The sequence below is a fragment of the Anguilla anguilla genome, chromosome 7 (genome assembly GCF_013347855.1).
Source record: "Anguilla anguilla isolate fAngAng1 chromosome 7, fAngAng1.pri, whole genome shotgun sequence".
Classification (NCBI taxonomy): domain Eukaryota; kingdom Metazoa; phylum Chordata; class Actinopteri; order Anguilliformes; family Anguillidae; genus Anguilla; species Anguilla anguilla.
This window is the reverse complement of record NC_049207.1, coordinates 9,006,753-9,029,416: the sequence shown is the minus strand read 5'-3', so window position 1 is coordinate 9,029,416 and position 22,664 is coordinate 9,006,753. Positions and strand designations below refer to the sequence as shown.

The 22,664-nt window shown below is 44.6% G+C and overlaps 1 long non-coding RNA gene across 1 annotated transcript in view; it reads left to right on the top strand.

Moving 5' to 3' along the window:
* LOC118231151 overlaps positions 1 to 22,457 on the top strand; it is a 52,253-nt gene extending 29,796 nt beyond the window's left edge. The window contains exon 3 of the long non-coding RNA XR_004766013.1: positions 21,784 to 22,457. This is a non-coding gene — a long non-coding RNA (uncharacterized LOC118231151). The remainder of the gene's footprint in view (positions 1 to 21,783) is intronic.
* Positions 22,458 to 22,664: the final 207 nt, after the last annotated feature.

Genomic DNA, 22,664 nt, shown 5'->3' with positions numbered 1-22,664 from the left:
CTACCGAGTGCCGTCTTGCAGTTTGCGTACTGAGGTGACTCACGTTTGAAATATACAGTATGTTTATTTCTGAAGCCATTTAAGTGTTGGATGTCGTGTTGCAGTATGAACGGTTTATCAAGCTTGATCTGCATCGTTGAACCTCAGCAGCGCAAAATTACCGCGTTTCCCTGTGTCTTTTATTCATCCTTCACGGGCTACTTTTTCGGGAGGTCTAAGTCACGTTTTTTCGGTGAGTAGGGTATAGTGGCCGGTGTCGCTGTCAGACCCTGTTTCTCACGGCTGTTTCCTCTCGGCTGCGCCCGAGCGGAGCTTCTCCCCACCGCCTCCGCGTCCGTCGCAGCGGGCTGTCCTCTTCCAAGGTCGTTTGGAGCGGAAAAAACCCGGCTAAACCCGCTACTTTTTTTTGTGGCCGTTTGCCTGTTCAAACCGTGTTTTCGACGTGGGGAAAAAAGCAGGCGACGCTTCAGGGATCTGCTCTGGATTTTAGTATTAGATATTAGAGCGGCCCAGGTGGGTCGTTCTGCCTTGGCGGGTCGGTTGCCCTGGCCTGTCCACGTCCCCCCCACCCTCCCCCCCCCACCCCCCTCTCTAATTGGGTCACCCCGCTGGCTTCTCCTCTGTCTCGGAGACGCTGTCGGCTGGGCCCTGCTTCTCTGGACGTCAGTCCAAAAAAGACCTGAGACTCCAGACAACCTGTCTCAGGAATGGCAGGCATGGGGTGGGAATTATTTTAGATAAAAATAAAAATAAAAAAGGATATCTAGGGAGGAAGGTCACTCTGACCTGAATAGACAGATAAAAAAATTTTAAAAAGATTTTTAAGGAATAAATGTTCTGTTTCATGACACGGTAATAGGTTCTGTGCATATTTGAATGAGCATCTCTGGGACCCTGTAAACGTCAGAAATGGTATACTGTATACCTATACTGTGTGTTCAGCACAACTGCAAGGTATAATGTGTTTGAGCCATAATGAAAATCAATGAAATCCCTGTTCACTGTCTTGCTCTCGCAAGTCTGTTCTTTTCATTCTGAGTGACAGAGTCATTAGTTCCTTGCCCCATGAAAACAGAACTGTTGTTACTGTAAGACTGCATTCGGGTGTTCTGTTGCTTTTCTCAGATTCAAACTATTAGGGAGATAAGAAATGTCAGATATAGGTGTTAAGGAGGATTGCCATTTTAGACACAGGAGGAGGAGGAATAATAAATCTTATGTATGGTTGTTAGGATGAGAAGTACAGACTCATGGCACCTCAGACACATACAGTACTGGTTATGTGTCTGAGGTGCCATTTTTTAACACTGGTGAAGCTCCAAAAAAACCCTAAAGAGACCCTAAAGCATAGCTTGGAGAACAATCAGTGCGGCCGCCAGGACATTGGACAGTCACTCTCTCTGATGTCCAGGGACTTGCCACTCATTATTTCACATCAGCACACCCTAGTCAATGCGCATACATGTGAATGTATATTCACACAAAAACATTCAGGTCACAGGCTTTGAGTCAGATACACTTGTCTTCCTCCCTGTGACAAATTTCCAAATCCTTACATTAGGGAGAGGGGTAGGGGTAGGGGTAGTTATCGGAGACAGGGTGTTAGAGTGGGCTGATGTGACATCAGTCAGGTGTGAGGGAGATGATTAACTGTCAGCTCTTTCAAAATTGAAAGCATCTCAGTGTTGTGACCGGCTCCGCCTTCATATCGTGACAAGCTCCTTCCGAATCTAAGCGGAGAGCATTGTGACAGAGGATGAGTAAATGCTTTGGGTAGACAGCCGAAACAATGCATCTGTGCTACAATATTCTCTTTATACAAAGCTTTCAGTAGCACAGTCACTCCAATCGTACAGTTGTCTATTCTGTGTTACAATGTCTAGGATGCACCATTCAAATCATTATGGTATGTTACGTAGCCTTGCGATCCATTGATACTGCATTTCAATATAATTTCAGTAAACTGTAAAAAATGTGCAGATCCGGATAGCCCCAGTCTGCAGACACCAATAAAAGAGAATGTATTGCAAATAAACTGAAGCACACAGCCCACTTTCATGTCAATGTGCAAAGTCATCGGCGAACATTCATACATTAAAATAACCATGATGCAATTACATGACTGCTGAATTTAGGAAATCAATGTGGTCCATCTTTCAGTGGGACAATACAGCAAGTACTGTAATTTACATTTTCAAAGCCATAAAGATTATGTACCCTACAGGATTTCAGCAGTCTTGCCAAGCTTGACATTCTGAATTACCAGGAATCTACCTTGCATTTGTATTGACTTGTATGCAATTTACAAGTTGATCTCTGATGGAATGGCCATTTTGTTCGATTATCTGCAGCAGGTAGGCCAGAGATCAGGCCCTGTTCGGGATGAATAAAGTGGCGTAGCAGAGACATGTCTTCTGCTGCTTCTGATGCTTCTGGTGCAGCTGCCTCTGTCAGACCCAGCAGAGACAGGACAGAGAAGAAAGCAGAAGAAAACCATCAAGGCCTCCACGTGCGCCCGGCCGGTGGGTGGGTGCGGTGGCCAGGTGTGCGCCTCCTCTGTCCCTCCCTCACACTGGCTGGGGTGTCTTTTCCCCCTGCACTCAGATCGGCAGTTATGGCAGTTGAGCAGACACTAAATGGAACCGTAATCCGTAAGTACATGTCTAGTCGACGCTGGTGAAACACGTCCCGGGCCCTGTGTGTGGTCTGGCCATCTGTCCCGGTCTTTGGGGCCCAATCCTGTGGGGGTGACGTAGGAATGTGACCAAGAGTCCAACGGGAGTTTTGTTTTGAACATCGTGTCATGTACCCTGATTTTGACACAGTTGAATGAAAAATTTAGATTAAAAAAATGGCAACGCTAAGAGGTCACTTGCTTGTATCGGAGGTTCCTGGTCCGTCTGTTTTGAGGTGAGACAATATGGTTGATGCTGACCCCAATGGCAGAGTTCTTTATATCAGAGAGACCCAGTCCAGTGCTAGTGCAGAAAACAAATTAACATGGTATCAAAACAAAGGTAATGAATGTTATTGTGACATTTATATTCATCAGCATTGAATCGTTTCATTTTCTATTCTTTTTTCAAGGAATAAAAAAATATGACTTTGATTTCAACTACGCATAAATTATGCAGGATTCATTTGTTGAAATCTAAGGGAACATTTCCTGTTGTTTTCATATGTGATAGCTTTATTATCAAAATTGCTCAGTCTTTCTGATGACTTTGTAATAATTCAGGACCTCATTGAAATGCAGTCCAGCACTTTTGTGTCAGAGAGGAAAATGATTACATAATAAACAACAAGGAAAGACTAATAGCATCAGATTAATTATTAACAACCAACAGGGAACTGAAACAGTATCTATCTGCTGATTATATTAATGAATATTTAATATTTAAAGTTTAAATATTAAAAACCTAAATTTAGCTTGCGTAATTTTGATTCAGAAATGCAATTTCAAATGATGGTCATTCATTTGTTTGGCTATAATTATCAAATAAATCACTGAATGTAGTTTTGACACACTGTTACAATATAATGTAGCTGCGCAAACATTAGCAAAGATCATTTGAGTTATCATCAGTCATTTTACATAGAGTTCCAAAGACATAGCATTATAACATAGGCATCCTGTTAAAGCATATATTCTCCTCCATGTTTAAAAAAGTATACTTTTTATATAATGGCACAGTATATTTGTGTCATATTTTAAAATTCATTAATTTTATTAGTAAATTATTTATGAAACTCACTGCATTTATGACTCTCACTGCATTTCTCCATAGCTTACGTCCATAGTATTAGCCTGCCATTGTTTTGCAGCACGAATGATGGAAATATACAGTGACTAACCATAGAGTACAGCGCTCGCCCGGACTGGGCCCAAGGCCATGGGATGTAGTGGCGGTGAGTGGGTTTCTGTCCGTCACCAGCCTATCCATCCGTGCCCGTCCGTCCCGCGTGGTGATTGGCTGTGCTGTCAGCCACATGTGTTTTCTAAAATGCTCGGCAGGTGTGTAAGCGTCATCTAACAAAACGCCCAAAGGGCTCCATTGTTGAAGAGTAAATTTACCTCAGCCGGCAGAAGAAACACCTGTCACGGTCATGCGGAGTTGGTGAAGGCTAGTCCCCTCCAGTACCATTTAATCTCATTTTAAAGGCCGTCTTTTTTAATGACGCGTCAACTCACCCACACGCGGCAGCTGGACAATGAAAGATTAACTGCCGTGTCAATGCACAGGCCCATTGTCCCGCTTCTAACAGACAGAAACCGCGAAGAACGACGCAGAGAAGGTTTTCATGTAGTCATGTATACGAGATGCATTCACCTCTCAGTTACTCTCAGCCTTGGTGAAAAATGAACTGCTTTGCTCTCTCTCTCTCTCTTTCGCTCTCTCTTTGTCTCTCTCATTTTAAGACACAATGCTTTGTAAGGACAAGAGAGATGATGCCTGGTGTGTGAGAAATTTTTAAAGGGGAGTAGAAATGGCCGTGTGTGTGTGTGTGTTGCTGTGTCCCAATGTGTGTTGCTGTTATTGTATGTTATTACACATGATATCTTATTTATTCCGTAAGGCATCTTTCCTTCTCACATTCACACAGTACAACCATGCCATGGTAAGCACAGCTGACAAATTGGTCTGCTTAACAATGAGTGAAGAGAATATAGAATGGAGAACAAAGTGATCTTTTTTTTACTTGTCAATTTAATAACATTACACAGCTGCTGTTTCTGCAACTACTACTACTACTACTAATAATAATAATAATAATGCACATCAATGAGTTCGTGCAAGGACCATCTAAGCTCTTGCAGCATGATTGGGAAAAGGGGATGGCTGAGAGAGAGTGAGGGAGGGAGAGATAGACTAAGAGAGCAGTGGCCAGATGTATCCAGGGTGTGAACAGGATCACAAAGCCTCAGCGGATTTCCTTTCGGCCTTTCCAGCCGTCTCGGAAAAAAAGGGTTAGAGTTACCTTGTTAAGGTCATACTATTTATGTGTAAGAGAACCACCGCGTTTAATCAGACCGACTCCATGCATTTTAATGAGCGGAGGATGCGCACAGGCACGCAGGACACGATGTGACACATCTCAGTGGGACTCTCCGAAAGTGTTTTTTTTTGGCTACAGACATCACTGAAGATCATGTAACTTTTTGCCATAGATTCCATCAGTTTCACAGTGGGAATCTCATCATGTCCCCAAACTAACGTGGAGGATGAACTCTTCCTATGTGTTTGCTCCATTCAGCCACTCACATACAATCAAGAGCCTGACATTTGAGGCGGTGTAGCAGTAAATAAGTGTAATTTGGGCCCAGCTCTTGATTGTATGTGAGTGGCTGAATGGAGCGAACACATAGGAAGAGTTCATCCTCTACGTTAGTTTGGGGACAGGATGGGATTCATCAGGCTGCACAAACAGGGCAGGTGTGACATGATGGGTCTTTCATGTGTCTCTGGATAGTACTATTCTATTAATAACATACCAGCAATACTGTTGTAATATTACATATTAATCTGTCTCACTCTAGAGTGAGGGAATTAGACTTTCTTTAATATTTGGCCTCTTTCATCCAAGTTTTTTTACAACTCCCCTGGATACTCATGTAAACCAGAACTAACATTTAAAACCATGCAATATTAGTGAAATGAGCTGTTAATCCTCATCTACAGATGTTTGGCATGTTCTGTGATCCCCTAAATTAACTTGACAAAATTGTATTTGCATAGCAAAAAAACTAGCGCTGTCAACAGTCCACAGCCAAGGATATACATGTCGCTAGATGTTACAGATCCATGTCTTCCGCGGGTTGTATTCAGTCAGACACTTTCCCCCTCAGAGAGGAACAAGTGCAGCTTACACGGCTGGGGTTTCCCGAGGGAATTCGCCGGTTTTGCGCGTAACAAGCGGCAAACGTGTTAAAAACGGCGGCGCCCGACTACAGGATTCAAACTTTTAATGGCTCCCAGGCCCAGCGCTCAATTATGCGAGGCGATATTTCTTTATTCGCCCTCCGAGGGGACTTCTCTCGCTCACTCCTCGGCTCTTCAAGCTACCCGGGCGGAGGATTTCGGCTGGAGAAGGACGTTTCGCTGCAAGTTCTGTCTCTCCCCACGGGCCCCGTGAGAGCACAAACACGAGACAAGAAAACTCGACTGGAGCGGAGATATAAAATGGCGCCGAAAAAAACTCAGACGGTGCATTTCCCCCCGGTTGCCTAGCATCAGAGGGCAGCTCCTGCTGTCAGAGTCGTTTTTAAAAAAAGAAATAATGGGCCCTACCTCTAACTCTCTGCTTTTACATAAGACGAGCCTCGGCACGGCGTCTGCTGCAGTGAGGCTGTATGCTAAAATGCCCTGAATCCGATTTTTTTTCCATACAGAAGTAAAAATGAGCACTGAAGCATATCCAGTATAATAAGATGCTATTTTTAAGCTTTTTTTGCCTGGCGTTGTTGAATTCGTTATTTATAAATAGCGGTGAATCACTGAATGCGCTCTGAATTCCTAATGCGTGTGGCTCCAGTTTCTTTTCTTCCCTCAGAAAGTGGACTGTGTTGGGTTTGTGAAGACTGCTGGGGTGGGGTGGACTCTCGAGTGTCTATGGACTGAAGTAGACCTGTCTGGAGGCCTCTGCGTCATTTGACTGGACAGGGGTCTGGGTTCCTTTTGTGTCTTGGAGCCCATGTGCGAGTGCTGGTTGTTCCAGCCTTCTAGAAATGTAAGCTGTTTCCTCAGGACAAACCGATCCTCGCTGGAAAATAAAGGGCACCATAAGAACTGTGGAGTACAGCGCCGTACCTCTGTTCCGCTGCTATCCCTTTGAGGGCTCCCATTTTGCCCTGAAAGAGAGGAGAGGAAACGCTAATGTGATGCTGGGTTAAGGAGCTTTTAACTGGGTGTATACTGCGAGACTCTCCCCCATTGTTGCCGTTGCATGAAGAGCCCTCTCCCTCCGTCTCTCTCTCTCTCCGTTTCTTGGTCATGAATACATGGATGAGTTGGCGCGCAGCTGTGGCAGGGAGATAAGTGTTCCACAGGCATAGACATGATGAAGGCTTAGGCTGGATAACTGCCTGCCGTACATACTGCAACTTTCTATAGTTATATAATGGGAAGTGTATAGATGGAGAGAGAGAGAAAGAGAGCGAGGGAGCGAGAGAGAGAGAGAGAGAGAGAGAGAGAGCGAGGGAGCGAGAGAGAGAGAGTGGGAGGGAGATAATTCATTTATAATGGTGACCTCCTGGAGTGGGAGAGAGGAATTGAGGTTGAGAATTGAGCAGGTGGCCTGGGCCTTTTGACGGGATCTCTCTCATTGGAGATGTTCTGCTTTGGAGAGCCAGCAGCCACCCGTGCCTTTTTTTGTAGGGGAGAGTTCTGTCTCACAGACGACACGCAGACGGGAGGAGAAGGAGAAGGGAAGGGGAGTGGCCGAACCGTTAGAGTTTCCACTCTCAGGGTGACGGGGATTAGCGCTCCATGGCTGGGAAATGCCACGCAGGTCGCTAGCCAGATCCGTCAGGAGTGAACCTCCAACTTTTAGGAGGCAGCGGAAATAGAGAGAGAGAAGAAGGGGGGGAGAGAGAGAGAGAGAGTGAGAGAGAGAGAGAGAGAGAGAGAGAGAGAGAGAGAGAGAGAGAGAGAGAGAGAAGAGAGAGGAGGGGAGAGAGAGAGAGAGAGAAAGAGAGACAGAGAGGAGGGGGGAGAGAGAGAGATAGAGAGAGATGTCAGCTTTAAGTAAAATCACGGCCTAACCAGCTGCCAACTACAACATCCTCTTCCAGACATAAGAACAGTACAGGACACCTAGAGTGTATTCTTACAGTTAAAGATATTTATAATAAAGTGACGTCATTTCCCTCTGTGATTTAATCACTGTGGAAATAGGAGATGCTCCATGCTTAAAGCTCTGGAGTTTTGTTAAAGTTTCTGACTGTCATCATTGGTGCTGCTGGGGATTTACTAGCAATGAATGTCAGTGCCTTCTGTCACTAATAATAACAACAACATCATTGATCATTCTCACTGCTAACACTGCGTCCCATCAGCAAACTGTCAATCAAATCTTGTTTGAATTTTTGTATTGTGACAGACAAGCTCACTTCATGTCAAAATTTCACAGAACATGACATGCTGACTGAGGAAATGGTCACTCTAAACTACAGAAACTTTTTTGTCATTCAACAGGATTCATAAAAGACAGATACTGAAAGACACAAATACAAATGTCCATTTGAATAATGATTATTTCTCTGAAATTATGTTTTAATTAAGTATGTTTTGAGGTAGTGTGAGGTAGTATTGTACATTTTAAGGTAACAGCACTGTAACCCATTTAAAATCCCATCATTTTTTTTATATAAAAACATTTTCTGCAATATATATATATATATATATATATATATATATATATATATATATATATTTCTTTTTTTATGGAACTAGGATGTTCTACGAAATTTTGTTTTGTCATGAAATTTGTTTTTTTCATTATTGTGTACCCAGACCTCAATATTAAATGCATCAAAGTTCCATCATTCCCAATTTAAACATTATTTTTAAACAGCTATTTGTAATTTCTAATGGGCAGATTTTATTGTCGTAGCTATTCTTTCCCCTGCTGGTTGCAACGAAGGCTGGAAGGCCTTTTTAAGGAAAGCCACCGGGTAGGTCAGGCACGTGGTTTGGTATCGCCGAGGTTTTCTTCATTAATGTAACACCATGTGGCAGTTACGGGAAGCCTGTGGGATTTCGCTGTTTGTTTTATTATTCCGGCGTGAGGTCCTCTTACGTGATTATCCAAGTCTCGGAAGGTTAAACCTTTTTTAACATGAGGACGGCTCACCGACCTCGTCGCACCGAGCCCATGTCTGCCGCTGTGTTTTCCTTGCTGTTCGCGTCGCTGTCCGCGTACGCTGCGCCGTCCACGCCTGTCTTCGGGGGCCGCAGCAAGAATTTCCAACTCTGCCGAGGAGGAAACCATGGCAACAACCATACAACCGGTGTGTTGATGTTTCCTTTCATTAAATATAACCTTCCATACAATCGCGCGACAAGTTGTTCCAGGCTTTTTCTCTCTCCGCAGATTTCTATAAATACGCTGTTTTTCCTCGTAATGACTGCTCCCGGGGCCTCTGTGATCGGAGAAGGAAAAACGCAGAGGTTTGGGTCTGCCGCAGGGCTGTCTTCTGGGTCATTTTCATTGGCGGATGAATTAGAAAAAATCAGTGAGGCATACAAAATGGGTTTCAGATTTTCAGTTATGGGTTCATCTAATTTGTATCTCAATGGGCGAATGGTGCATTTTTGGAACTGTTACACAGAGAAAGCAAGCAAGCTCCCATTTCTTTTATTTAGTTTGTTTTATTATGCTGAATCAAAAAATTAAAAAAAACTTCACTCTGTATTGGATGATGTTACATTGGAGAGGTCCAAAACCAGCTGCGACTGAAAGACCAGAGGAGTAAAATGCATGTGCAATTAAAAATCACAAATTTAATCTAAACAAATCCATTCTATAAAATTTGAACCTCACCGATTGCTGCCTGATGTTACATAAAGTATGTAAAACTAAAAGGGGATTGTCTCATCGACAATCAAATGAATCCAGCTGCAAATACGAATAATCAATTCACTTAATATCACTTGTTGAAAGCCTTTCTGTGTCAAGTGAGTGAGGGGCCATTTGTACAGCTGTTACCTTACAAGTCTGGAAACATCAGGCATTACAAGTCTGGAAACATCAGGCATTACAAATCAGGATAAACAGTAAAACCAGAAAATATTGAAACGCACTCTTAACAGACGGACTGTCCAAAAGGAAATTGCCCCACCAAGCGCTGTGGGGAGCTGGGACCAGCAGGAGAGGGGCCTAGAATCCGGGTGGGGGGAGGCGGTGTGACTGATTGCCGTGTCATGGTCTTAGTCCATCTTAATCTCCCCGTCGCCAACCTTGCAATAGGCCTGGTCCACTCCCAGCCACTGGTGACTCACTGCGGCAAAATACATCAGCCAATCAGCACCAGGCACACAGCAAAGAGTCCTGTGAGTCCTGCTGACCTCTGTGTTCTGCATCTCATTGTCTCTCAGTATCTCTGATATTGTCAAACGCATTACCAGTGATATTATCTAATTAATGACCGTGTGTGCCTTTTGGGAAATGTGGCCACATAATTGCTGAGTATGCATGCCAAAATGTATAAAACAAGCTTTTAGCTAAAGGCTTTAGCAGATAAAAAAAAAACATCTATTCTTTGATAAAGACCTGAGAGTGATTGGGGTAAATATTAATAGGACTTGTCTCTGACAGACGATCTGACATTGCGCGGTCATTTCTCAGTCTTATCGGTGACATCATTTCAAGTCCTCCAGTACGTATGTTCTGTAGTTTGTTCTTGAAACATTCGGTTTTCTGTGTGTCCACTGTCACACACGCAAGAGAAATCTCCTGGAACAAGGCACAAAGTAGGTCAAGGTTTTCTGATCGCATATCCCGGTTTTTGCATTCTTTCAAGAATGTATTTCTGTGCTTGTCAGCAGTGGGCATAGTCATGCTTATCAAGGGAGGTGAAATTGTGATCATGCTAAGGTCCACCATAGGCCAAGATGCTAAAAAAATCCATCAGTTTTCCATCAGTCAGTAGTTTGAACTGAAGATGTAGAGAAAGTGAAATAATAGGTTTTTTTGTATGTTATTGTTTATTATATTACCATTTGGAATGGTGGTCATCTAGCCTTAAAATTTATGCACTAGGTACTATCATCTTCTCCAGAGATTATTTGTGGTCTCGGTTGCAGGCTGTAAAACTCAAAAAAGGCTCAGTCAAGGCAACCAATCAGACCCTGCTGCAGAATTAGTTTGGTCCTGTTGCCAGGGCAACTACTCTCATTGTCCTGATACTTTTTTTGTCCCCAGAACCCGGAACATAGCTCCTCATCCACCTGACGCAAAGCCCATTAGCCATATTTATGTCAATGTAACAGTAGGAAAGTAACGGTTTGATTGTCAGTTCAGTCTCAATTACAAATGTAAGATAATTGAAGTAACAAAGCATGACTCCCAGAGCAGTGGACTAAAGAGACTAAAGGGCGAATGTTCAACAATGGCTTACAAGCACGGTGCTAGCAGGAAATGATCCATTACACAGTGTCAATGGTGTGACTGCGGGGGGGGGGGGGGGGGGGGCACGGTCAAAGGTCGAGGTCAGTCCATCTCCCACTTGAGTTCTTTGCATTCCACAGGTAGACAGGGGCTTTTTGTGCTTTAAACAGACGGCTTTTGTGAAAGACCTGAGTGCTCCTAGGGAGTGGGGGGGTGGGGGGGGGGGGGAATTGGCGCAAGGCTTTATTTAGCTCGCGATGACCTTCTTGCGAGGCAGAGAAAGGCTCGGAGGTCCTTGAGGAAACCGATAACTCGGCTTGTATCAACACGGCCGTGCCCCGCGACAAACACGCTGTATCGGAGCGTGCCAGTTTAGGACAGAGGCCACAGCCCGAAGGTGATCCTCTGTTCTTCACACGCGCCTTAAGAACGATGAGGACTGGGCAGTGGTCACCTTCAAACTGGTGAGGTCAGCATGGGGGAGGAGCCAAGGAGCCAGTGTCCCTGTGGTTCTGCAGCGGGGGTTTGCTGTGTACGTGGTGGTGAAACCCTTGGCTTGTGTGACTTGAAAATGCACAGGCATTAGACTGCATATTTAAGCAGTTCCCTTGGCTGTAATGTAAATTGTTCTATTTTTTTTTTTTGCATCTGGAAATGAGATCATGCTCAAAATACAGCGCCATTGTTCTCAGCTTTTCTCCATAGATCAAAGGGAAGCATTCAGCAACGGAACACACCAAAAAATGAAGCACACATTTTAAAAACACTCCGCTTGAATAACTCCTGCTTGAAAATCCATATCGAGCACAAGCCACAATATCGTATCGCACGCTGAAATGTGTGCTCTTATACTGTGTGTCAAGTGCTTATTTATTTAATTTGAATAAACCGCACACTTCCGTGTTAAGCGGTGTGCGGTTAGTTTCTGAAAATCCGCACAATATGGGCTGCAGACACAGATGGGTCTTGCCATTGCATTTGTGCTTGGAGGTTCCACCTGGAGGTGTTTCCATGGTGATTGGACTGTCTGGGTCATACCATGTACCCTGGAGCCTCACATCCTCATGCGACTGTCTTTTTTATTTATTTCATTTTATTTTTCCTTTTTCCCCCTTGCCAAAACACCTGCGTGTTTTTTGCTGCAGTGGTACTGTATCTTTGTTGCAATTATTATGTCTTTGTATGTCTTTTTAAGTTGTGTACTGCTTAGTCATTTTCTGGATTGCCTTCCCCTCACCAATAATTTATGACTGTTCCCTCCCATACTCCATTTAGTTGTCCTTAAGCCACACTACGAGCTGGGCCCTTACTGTAGCTTTCATACCTTTACCCAGTCCCCATTTGGTAGGACAGGAGGAGGGATGTTTAGGAATGATGCTCTCTACCCTTAGAAATCTCAGCTGTCTTTGTGGTAATCATAATTATTCACCTTCAGTTGCATTGTTCATTTCCCCTGTACATTCTTTAACTCAATTCACATGGTCGGGCGTTTTATTAGGCCTTTGCTTAAGGGTTCAACCGCCACGACCCAGCGAATAGCGCAATTCAAACCCGTGACCTTCGAGTGCCGGGACCGTTGCTATAATCATTGTCCAGTCCCCGCGTACTGTATGTGTGCTGTGTTGCAGACGCGGAAGAGGGCTTCTCTTAAGGGCTGAAACCATGACACAACGCAGACATGTGACTGTCGTGACAAATGACAGGGGCAGGTCACTCTTCGTGTCTTTAAATACACCAGGCGGGGACGGTTTGACATTTCCAGACCGCGGTATTCCCCCTCCCACATTTACGCCCCCCCCCCCCCCCCCCCCCCCCCCGACCGGGGGGCCTCCGCGGGTCTCCCGTAAGGATGAGCTGTCCTTCTGTCCACTTAAAACTCAAACCCCCCCGACACATGTTCTTCTCAGCTCAGGTTCCCCGAGGCCTTACATGGTCACACTTCTGGTCAGGGTTCATACTGTATGCTTCTTCTTCTTCTTCTTCTTCTTCTTCTTCTTCACTTCCTTGTCCGTTCATTCATGAGGTGGTTAGGCGGAATCATGCCTTTTATGATAAGGTTGCTTTCTAATCACGGCGTAGTCCTGTTTAATTCCGTTATCGCGTTCGATGGACCCCGTGAACCGGTAGCTGTTTGCTTAAGCAGCCTGCGTTGCAGTGCTTTGCAATTATTTACGAAACCTCGAAACCTCCTCGGCAGAGCAGACAGACTCAGATATGCGGCTCTTCGGAGGGGAAATCAGGCCATGTCAAGTGTGATCAAGGAGTTCTGCGCACAGATTCAACAGTAAAATGAGTTTGACAGCAAATGCAGCCCTAGTGCTCCAGTGCAATATCGCACTCAAAATTCTAATGAATTCTGGAGCAGCAAAAAAAGCTTGAGTTGAGTGGGGTTTTTTTTTCTTTTTTTCGAGGCTCCACAAAATACTCAAAAATAAATTTTGAATCCAGTCTTCAGTCTCAGTGGCTTCAATAGCCCAGTCTACAATCTGTTTTTAAATAACAAAAAATATATTCATTCACGTCAATCTGTCTTCCTTATAGAGGCCTATTAATAGATCATTTGTATTCTAGTATAAAATGATTACATATTAAATTGGGCTGTGGGGGGGTTTTCACCTCAGGTATTTCCCCTCCATTTCCCGACCAACAGAGGCCAAAAATGGGTCTCAGCTGTGAGGAGCACGTGACGTCTCAAGATGTCCTGTCCTCCCTTCACACAGCAGCGGCCTAGCATACCAACAGCCTGAACCCAGAGTCTCCAGAGGACAGAGTCATGCATTAATGCCAGTGCTCAAACTTATGTACAGCTTTTATGTATCAGTGCCATTTTGATATCTTCCTTTTCTATGCCAATGACACTAATTCACACATTTGAAAGATCAGCGACGCACAACTTTTAATATTCTTTTATTTTTTGCGGAAGAAACAGTGGTCATTGTGCCTCATTATCTGAATCGTTCAAGCGGACAAATAGCTGAAGACTACATTAATAACAGTTGATTGACGGAAGGACATTTAAAATATCAGTGAATGTCCTGTGGAAACATGAAAAGAACTATATGTGCTCCAGCTATTACAGATCACGCATCAACTACAGTTTAAGAGTTGTCTGCCAGTGACTAATCTATTATTATTCGAAAACAAACCCACAGATCATATATCAAGGAGTTATTATAAGTTGGCCGGATAAAGGTAATTCACATTTATGAATTAATTAGCCCTGCTCAGTAGTTTTCCATTTGGGAACAGAAGAGTTCCGTACGGAAATCAATGGCATTCCCACTTCTGTTTTGGGGTGGGGGGTGGGGGGGGTGGGGTGGGGGAGGTAGGGGGCGGGGGTAGGGAGTGGGTGTTGTGGGGGTTTCCTGGGGGAACTTCCCCAGAAGATCACCTGTCAGAGTGCCAGGAACATATGCTCCAGCGTTCTGGGATAGATCGTTACGGCCTACTGTCGTTTTTCACTGTCGGATCCACGCTGGTTGATCTATAAGCATCCCTTAATTGACTGCATTACGAATAATGTGGATCTGATGCAGTCATTGTGCTAATTTTGCAATGATTTTATAGTACATTATCCTCATTTGCTGTGGAGCCACCAGCTGCTTCATTGTGCTGAACGACTGCACTGCTTTTACAGCTGATGCAATCAGAGAGCTGGTGCCTCATCAGCCAGAGGAGCAGCCGCTGAGTGACATGACAGGGCTCCTTGGGCCTCTACAGCTACCGCCAGCACTGGCTAAGGTCAGTTCCCAAGATTCAACTTCATACGGTGGGGCACCTTGTCACTGGGCTGACCAAAGTCAAAGTGTGAATGAATGGTAATTTAAATCCATTAAAAAAGAACAGGGATCTAAATATAAAACTGTATGTTACACGGTGGAAATCTGCCCACCCATCCATCCATTATCAAACTGCTTATTCCTGGTCAGAGTCACGGTTGAGCTGGAGCCTATCCCAGCATGCACTGGGCAAGAGGCAGGAATACACCCCGGAGGTCATCAGTCCACCGCAGGGCACATAATGGAAATATAATGTAAAATCAAATATATGCTATGGCAACACGTGGAGAAACCATTGAGGGGTGAAGCAGAGGTGGCCATTAGCTTAGTCACTCACATGCTAATGCAGTAACTACAACCTTCACTTTATGTGGAGCACAGTGACATTAGTGCTCTGATGTAGCTGCATGAGCAATGTATGCTAATATACCTGCCACAATATTTTTTTCCCCAAGACTATGAGTGGTTTTCTTATTTAGAATGTAATTTTTTTTATTTCCCTGAAAAGCCATCCACCCTACTCCAGGCTGTATGAATTCATCATGCAATTTTCTATAATGTTTTCAAAATGGGAATGTATACAGGCATGATGATGAAAACATTCTAAAAATAGACTTGGGGATGTATATGCTAACCCATGTGTGTGTGTGTGTGTGTGTGTATTATATAATACAGTGCAGTCCGTAAGTATTTGTACAGTGACACAATTATTGTTGGTACCGGTTAATACTCATTTCATTTGTCCATAAAACTTTGTTCCAGGACACTACAGTTTTTCTTAGTGTACTTTTTCGCAAATCTGGTTGTTCAGTTCTTTAGGCTTACCTGTGGGTTGCATCTTGCAGTGAATCCTCTGAGGTTATGCTGGTTTTGTCTTCTACCTGTGGCAGGGCATATCTCTGAGTGTACTGCATTTCTGTTCAGGTTTGACATTAAACACACAAGTATCTTTGAGGCCTGTTCCTTTCCCTAATAAATGTCAAGAACTCATGTTTATTTTATCGTGATCAACACATTATGCGATTAGATTAGCTTAATTCCCTCAAACTTTCTAAAAGAAAAAAGACACTTATCTCAAACAAGCAGTTTTAAGGGTCCTCTTGTGCCATATGTCTTGTGTGTTTTCTCAGAAATGCAATTAACTTCAGTCAGTGTGAAGAGACAATCTCTTCACAGTCTTGTATTTGAAATATAAAAACATGACTGTATTATCAAACCTGTCTCCTTTATGCCACACATCATCTATGTCCTCAGTGAAGGAATTGTTTTTTTTTTTTTTTGTTCCCATAATTGTCAACCTAAAAGTGAAAATAATGACAGAAGAGTTCTCCGCAATGTTATCTCGTCAGAACAGAATGTCAGATGCTGGGAAATAAGAAAAAATGTGGTGATGTGCTTTTACTGAAACTACTGAAACGTGCTATTTCTGTCACTGTGATGTAGGGTCACTTTGTAAGAGCACGCATTGTCTCAAGATGTCTGGGGGGTAACCTGGCTGAAGGTCATTATGCGAACATATGTGACACATTTGAAAACGTGACTGAACGCCAAACCATTGCCGGATTCGTTCCCCTGAAAGGAATGGTGATTTTTATCTGCCTTCTGCATATCATTTCAGCCGACTGGCAGGCAGGCAGGCACGTCTCTAAACCAAACATTACATTGTATAACATTACAGGCATTTAGCGGACATTCTTTTCCAGAACGACATTTATACAGCTGGATATATACTGCAGCAGTGCAGGTTTAGTACCTCGCTCAAGGGTTCAACGGCAGTGTCCTACCTGGGAATCGTGACCTTTCGGTTACAAGACCAGTTCCGTACCCATTATACTACACTGCTGCCAAACCAACAGTAGAATCGGTTCTGCGCTGATTCTTTTCACAACACCTCAAGGAATAGCAGTTAACTCAGAGAGGGAATCTGGCTGCTTGGCGCTATTAAATATCATCAATGTCTACAGCTTATCTCTCCTCGCAACTATCAGATGGGCAACAGCCGCTGTATAAAAAAGGGTTACACGCGTCGATCCGCTTCGGCTCGCCCGCTCAGCGGCGAAAGGCGTTTCGCTTTGCTGTGCTTGCAGTTCTGTCCTCCGCTGCTGTGCCCCTTGCCTTCGGTTCACTGCCAGCCAGACATGTTGGGTCTGTGCCTGGGCAGGATTACCTCTGAGTCAAAAGGCCCAGGCTAAGTGTGACGCTGGTGTAACAGCGCTTTCGTTTCGAAAATCCCGTCGCTTCGCGTTACCTGAGTATCCGAGTCCATTCTCCGGTCTGCTCTCTCTGAAAGGGTGTGGAGCTCCTCTTTGTGCTCACAGGACAGACGGGTGGAGAGCTTGCTGTGACCGCCTTGAGTGAGTGGCTCTGTTCACAACGTGGGCTCATTATTCTGTTCTACCGTCAGTGCACCTACGGGCATGTCTGTGTGTGTGTGTGTGTGTGTTTGTGCGTGTGCGTGCATGGGTGTGTGCGTGTGTGTGTGTGTGCGCGTGTGTGTGTGCGTGTGTGTGCGCGTGTGTGTGTGCGTGTGTGTGCGCGTGTGTGTGCGCGTGTGTGTGTGTGTGAATGTGTTTGTGTGTGTGTGTGTGTCTGTGTGCGTGTGTTTGTGTGTGTCTGTGTGCGTGTGTGTGTGTTTGTGTGTGTGTGTGTCTCTGTGCGTGTGTGTGTGAATGTGTTTGTGTGTGTGTGTATGTGTGTGTGTGTGTGTGTGTGTGTGTATGTGTGTCTGTGTGTGTGAGCTGGTTGGGGATACAGCATCTCAAAGGATGGTATAGGTGCTTCACTTAGTGCAGTAGCAAATGGACAACATGAGATACATGTTTGCTGAAGTGGAACCATGTGGTGAAGCGGGGAGCTGAATGCACAAGTCTCCCTGTCCAGAAGATTGCCTCTCTATCATCACGACCTCTACTGTGCCTCTCCTTGCCAGCTCACATAAAATGGGCGCCATGCAATCCAGTAGCAGTGAGCCCCAGAGACATGATGTTCCGGCCCACTGTGAAGGCACCCTGGCACCTACCGTCCACTGCCCCCACTGCCTTGTGGGTCGTTGGGAGAGGGCTGGACAAAATGACGAAACCCTGAGGGAAAGTCCTGGGTGGTGAGCAAGTGGCTAATTCAGCAAACAACCCACTTTAGTCAGGTAGATGAGCTGTGGTCTAGGTCAGTAGTGGAAGGGCCATTATATTTTCTTGTTCCTATAGGGCTGGTTAATTGTCTTGGTTCTCTTGCCACTGGATTTAGGTTGTGCCCCTGGCTAAACACCATGTTTGCAACTAGTATGTACTGTAAGAAACACCACGCAAAATGTCTGCAAGGACTGGGATTCCACCGGGAGCTTGCTGCCACAATGCTACTTGCAGGGACTCAAGGCCGAGGGAAACAGAGGAAGAAAACTGCAGGATAATATCAAATCTCGCCTCAAAACGTGCCACTTTAAGACCAAAAAATTGGAAAAAACTGGACCTCGATCAGGACTGGACCACAAACATCCAGTAGAGCAAAAATAAGTTGTTGGGCCTGGACAAAAGGACCAACGCCAAGTACCGCCAAGTTTCCCTGCCCCCCATTGCAATGAGACCTGCTGGCTGACGATAGGCCCATCCAGCTGTCTTTGCACCAGTGTTGGCCAGACCATCCTCCCACACAAGACGCCAACTGCAAGTCCTAGAAAGAAACCATAATCAGCGAGGGATCCCAAATAGAAGCAAAGTTTGCGTGTTTGTGCGCGTGTTTATTTCTGTTTGTATGTATTTGTGCTTGCGGCTCACCGGCTGCTGAAGTTAATCCAGATGTCTCTTCTCTGTCCGCCCCTGCCCACAGACCATAAAGCACTGATTAAATATTTACTCAGGAAAGGCTGAACTATGGCATAGTGATATTACCAGGTCACAGAGTACTCACCTTCTCGCACGGGTCACTCAGTCCATAAGGTTGCCTGAGTGTCTATGTTTAATGTTCTGGGCCGTTATGAGCGACCAGTGTGGTATTTTTCATAACTCAGTAATATGCCGTGGACACTGGTCCCTGCCCTACCCCGAGGGCTCAATAAGATACTGTTATCTCCAGTTATGAATTCTAACTTGAATGACAGTTATATACCACAAGGGGTACCTTCGAATGGTGCAATGCGGTGTGTGCATGCATTTGTCGCATATTTGCTACAATGTATTGGACGATATGTTGTTCTTTAGTGTGAAGTCATCATTGTTTTGATGCTGCGTTGATTGTTTTCTTAATCCAGAATATCCCCATCGGCACTGTGTGTTTCAGTCGCTATAACTGTCGGTGCGATGACAGCCCACTTCGTTATGAAACTGGACCTCTCAGAATTCCGGCCAGGGTTCTGGGTCAAAAGTCGAAATGCCTCTTTCCTCGGTACCGCGCCACGGGGTCACAGCTGCCTGTAATCTGACTGACCTCTCGGAGTCTGGAATTCACACCATTTTCTGCGCTTTTAAAAAAAGAATATATTAAGGAGAGAGAGTGGAAAGCATTACCAGATTTATTTAAATGACTGTCATGGAATAAATTGAAATTGTATGCAATTCAGACTGTGAGCTCAAGGTTGATTGCCAATAAATTGGAGTATGTTACTGTGAAAGCCCGTGGTCTATGTCAGGGCCAGGTGCCGTTGACATTTCACCTGTACTTGTCAGGTTGAATTCATAGCTCTGGATTATGGTGTGAATGTATCTACGTCATTCTTTTAATTTTCAATGAAGGTTTTTTACGTGATGTTATTTAGGAAATGCATACTGTAACCATCCAAAGCGAGCTAGAACTTTGCTTGAACAATTAAGGTGTGGCACTATCCTGAGGAGTCGAGACTGAACCCTGCAACCCTCTAGTCTCCAACCCAACCTCTGACCTGACAGCTAATTTATAAAACTTACACCACTGTTTATATATCATTTTCACAAACAAGACACTTAGCACAACACATTTTATTGGGTTCAGGAAGAACAGAAGAACAGCACTGGCATTTTTACAATATTGATTTTCAAATACAAAGTCAGTTGGCTATACGTTAATCATCTTCTTCTTTGAGCTGTCAGCAGAAAGCTGCCTCCCCCTACCCCCCACCTCCCCCCCCCCCCCAGTGTCACACCTCAGAGGGCAAAGGTCACACAGAAAATAAAATATCAGCTGCTGTCAATTACATTGTGCTACGAAGCTGTATTCCCTGTTGCCGTGCAGAGAATTTCTGATAGAAAACAGGAGGGCCAGGAGAGGGGGCAGAGAGGGGGAGGTCATTATTCTTTAATCAGAGGGGTTGCGGGGGGAGGAGGGGAGACTGTGATCTATCTCTTTTGGCTATGATACCCTATCCCCATTGACCTGGGAGCTGAGATAAGCCTGTAAATGAGGGCTGTTTAAAAGAGGAATACGGTGGAGGGGGGTGGGGGGGGTCGGTTGGGTCATTATCTGAACAACTGTGACTAAGGGTTATTCCGCTGATTGAGTGATACATGGACCGTACCATCGCTCAGAAAGGGGCGGGGGGAGGAGGAGGAGGGGGGGAGGTCGGTTTAAAAGAGAAAGCGGGGATAAACGCTGGTGTTTTTCTGTCATTTCCCGAGCCGCTCCTGGCCGTGTTCCAGGGCGTTGGAACACACAGGGAGGCTGAAAATCCCACCGGCTGGCCCCGGCCGTGCCTGCGGATGATGATGTCAGAGACAAAACCCGCGGCTTAAAGCGGCTTTGTTGGGGGTCAAAGGTGAAGAGGCAGGCCTGAAAATGAGGATGATGCGGTTGATGATAATGATGATGTTAATGATGATGACAAACAATAATTCACCGTACTTAGACATTGTCCACGTCGCCAGTGTATTTATGCCGGTAAATGAATTTAGCATTTTATTCATTATCTAACTTTGCAGGGATGTCACTACACTTGGTGAACATCTCAGGAGCGTCCAGATCCATTTGGTCTGTGTCTGTAGGCCACCATCTTCAATTCAAACCACAAATTTTCAGTTGGGGGGGTCTCAGTCTGGAGACATAGATTGCCCTTGAAAAGCAATAAATTTGTGGTCATTTAACCGTCTCCTGATCAGTTGATTTTGATGTATGCTTGGGATAATTGTTTTGCCAAAATCTCTGTTTGTAGCTGAGTTGTTTGAGCTCCCTGGCAGACGAAAACAGGTTTTGCCAAAATTGTCTTGGTACTTGCAGTAGCTTGTGATTCCTCTGACCTTCCGGGGACCAGTAGATGAAAACAAATTTATAGCATGAAAGATCCACCGACGTGCGTATTTCACAGTAGGTATGATATCCTTTTCAACATAAGCATCCTTCATCTCACTTCAAAACCTATGCTGGTGCGTGTGGCCAAAAAGCTCAATCTCTTCTCATCTGACCAAAACATCTGGTTTCCATCGAAGTTCCAATTCTGTTCAGCAAAATCCAGACACTTAATTTGGTTGATGGCCCTCAATGGAGGCGTTCTTTTTCCTGGCAACCCTTTCAAAATGCCCTTGAGTTTTGATTTGCCTCCCAAACCATCTGCCTCAATGTGAGTGGGGGCAAGGTGCAAGATGCATTGTGGCCTCTACAGGGCGGGTATAGCACAGTTGCACTGTTTTTAAACTCTTATCTCTTGACTTCCGAGACTCAAAAGACATTTTTCTTTTTTTGTGCTTCCCCATGGTGATGGATATCACTTCGCTTTTTTGTACCCCGGTGAAACAGGATGCCATGGGAGACCACAACAAGATTAACTTAAATGAACAAAGTAGGGCTGATTTATTTCTGTTGAATTATATTTTAAGTAGTTATTAGGGATTGTGAATAACAATGGCATATTATTTTGGGAAATAATATTAAACAAGGGTTTTCTTGCAATTACATAATCATAAAAGTATGTATCTTTCTTTTTTTCTGTGACCTGTAGATACATCCTTCTGCCATGGCAGGAGGTTCCCCTCACCAGGGTAACCCCATGGAGGTGACATCCCCAGCAGTGACCTGAGGATCGAGTGGGTTGCGTTCGTGCATATCTCCTTAGGTAAACAAGCTGCACCACGGAGACTCCACGGACACTAGACTCTCTGTCTCTCAGGCGCAGGAGGCTAACCGCTAATGGCGCCAGGCTCGCCGCTCTGCACCGAGCGCGAAGCGCCAGTTATCATGTTAGCGCCTTCCCTTATGATGTACTGACCCCGACGCATTCGCATTCGTTTCTCTATTTTTACACTAGGCGGAGGGAGGGCGGAAGTCACACAGTGGTGTATCAACTCTGCCCGCTCGTTTGTTCATTCTGCTCACCAGCGGTTGTCGGTTGGGTTTTGAATCACCCCAGAGGCTCAGAGCTCTTATATACGGAGCGCGTGTCTCGTGAGCACTGTCCCCCTGAAACAATTTAGCAAAGCGATTATGACAATCACGTGAAACAAACCCAAAAGTAAGGGCAAAAAAGACACCAGAACCTTTAAAGTGCATCTGTCTTTTTATTTTATATTTGCAATTTTGAAGTGGAGATTTAAAAAAATTGAACATTGGATTTATTTTCTCAACAAACGATGCTTCTCAAAATGGCACTGTACCATACATAGCTTAATTTATACAGAAATCTATAAGGAAAACAACAGTCCTTGTGAATAATGGTGATATGGGGACAGTGCAGAAATGTATGTACATCATTTCTTACCATTTCTTTTTTCTGGGAAGTGTGTGGGCTTGGTTGAGCACTAAATGCTTTAAACTGTAATTTATGGAGTGATTTAAAATGTCATACATTCAGTTTCTACAACAGTGTGCTAAATGACACCATTT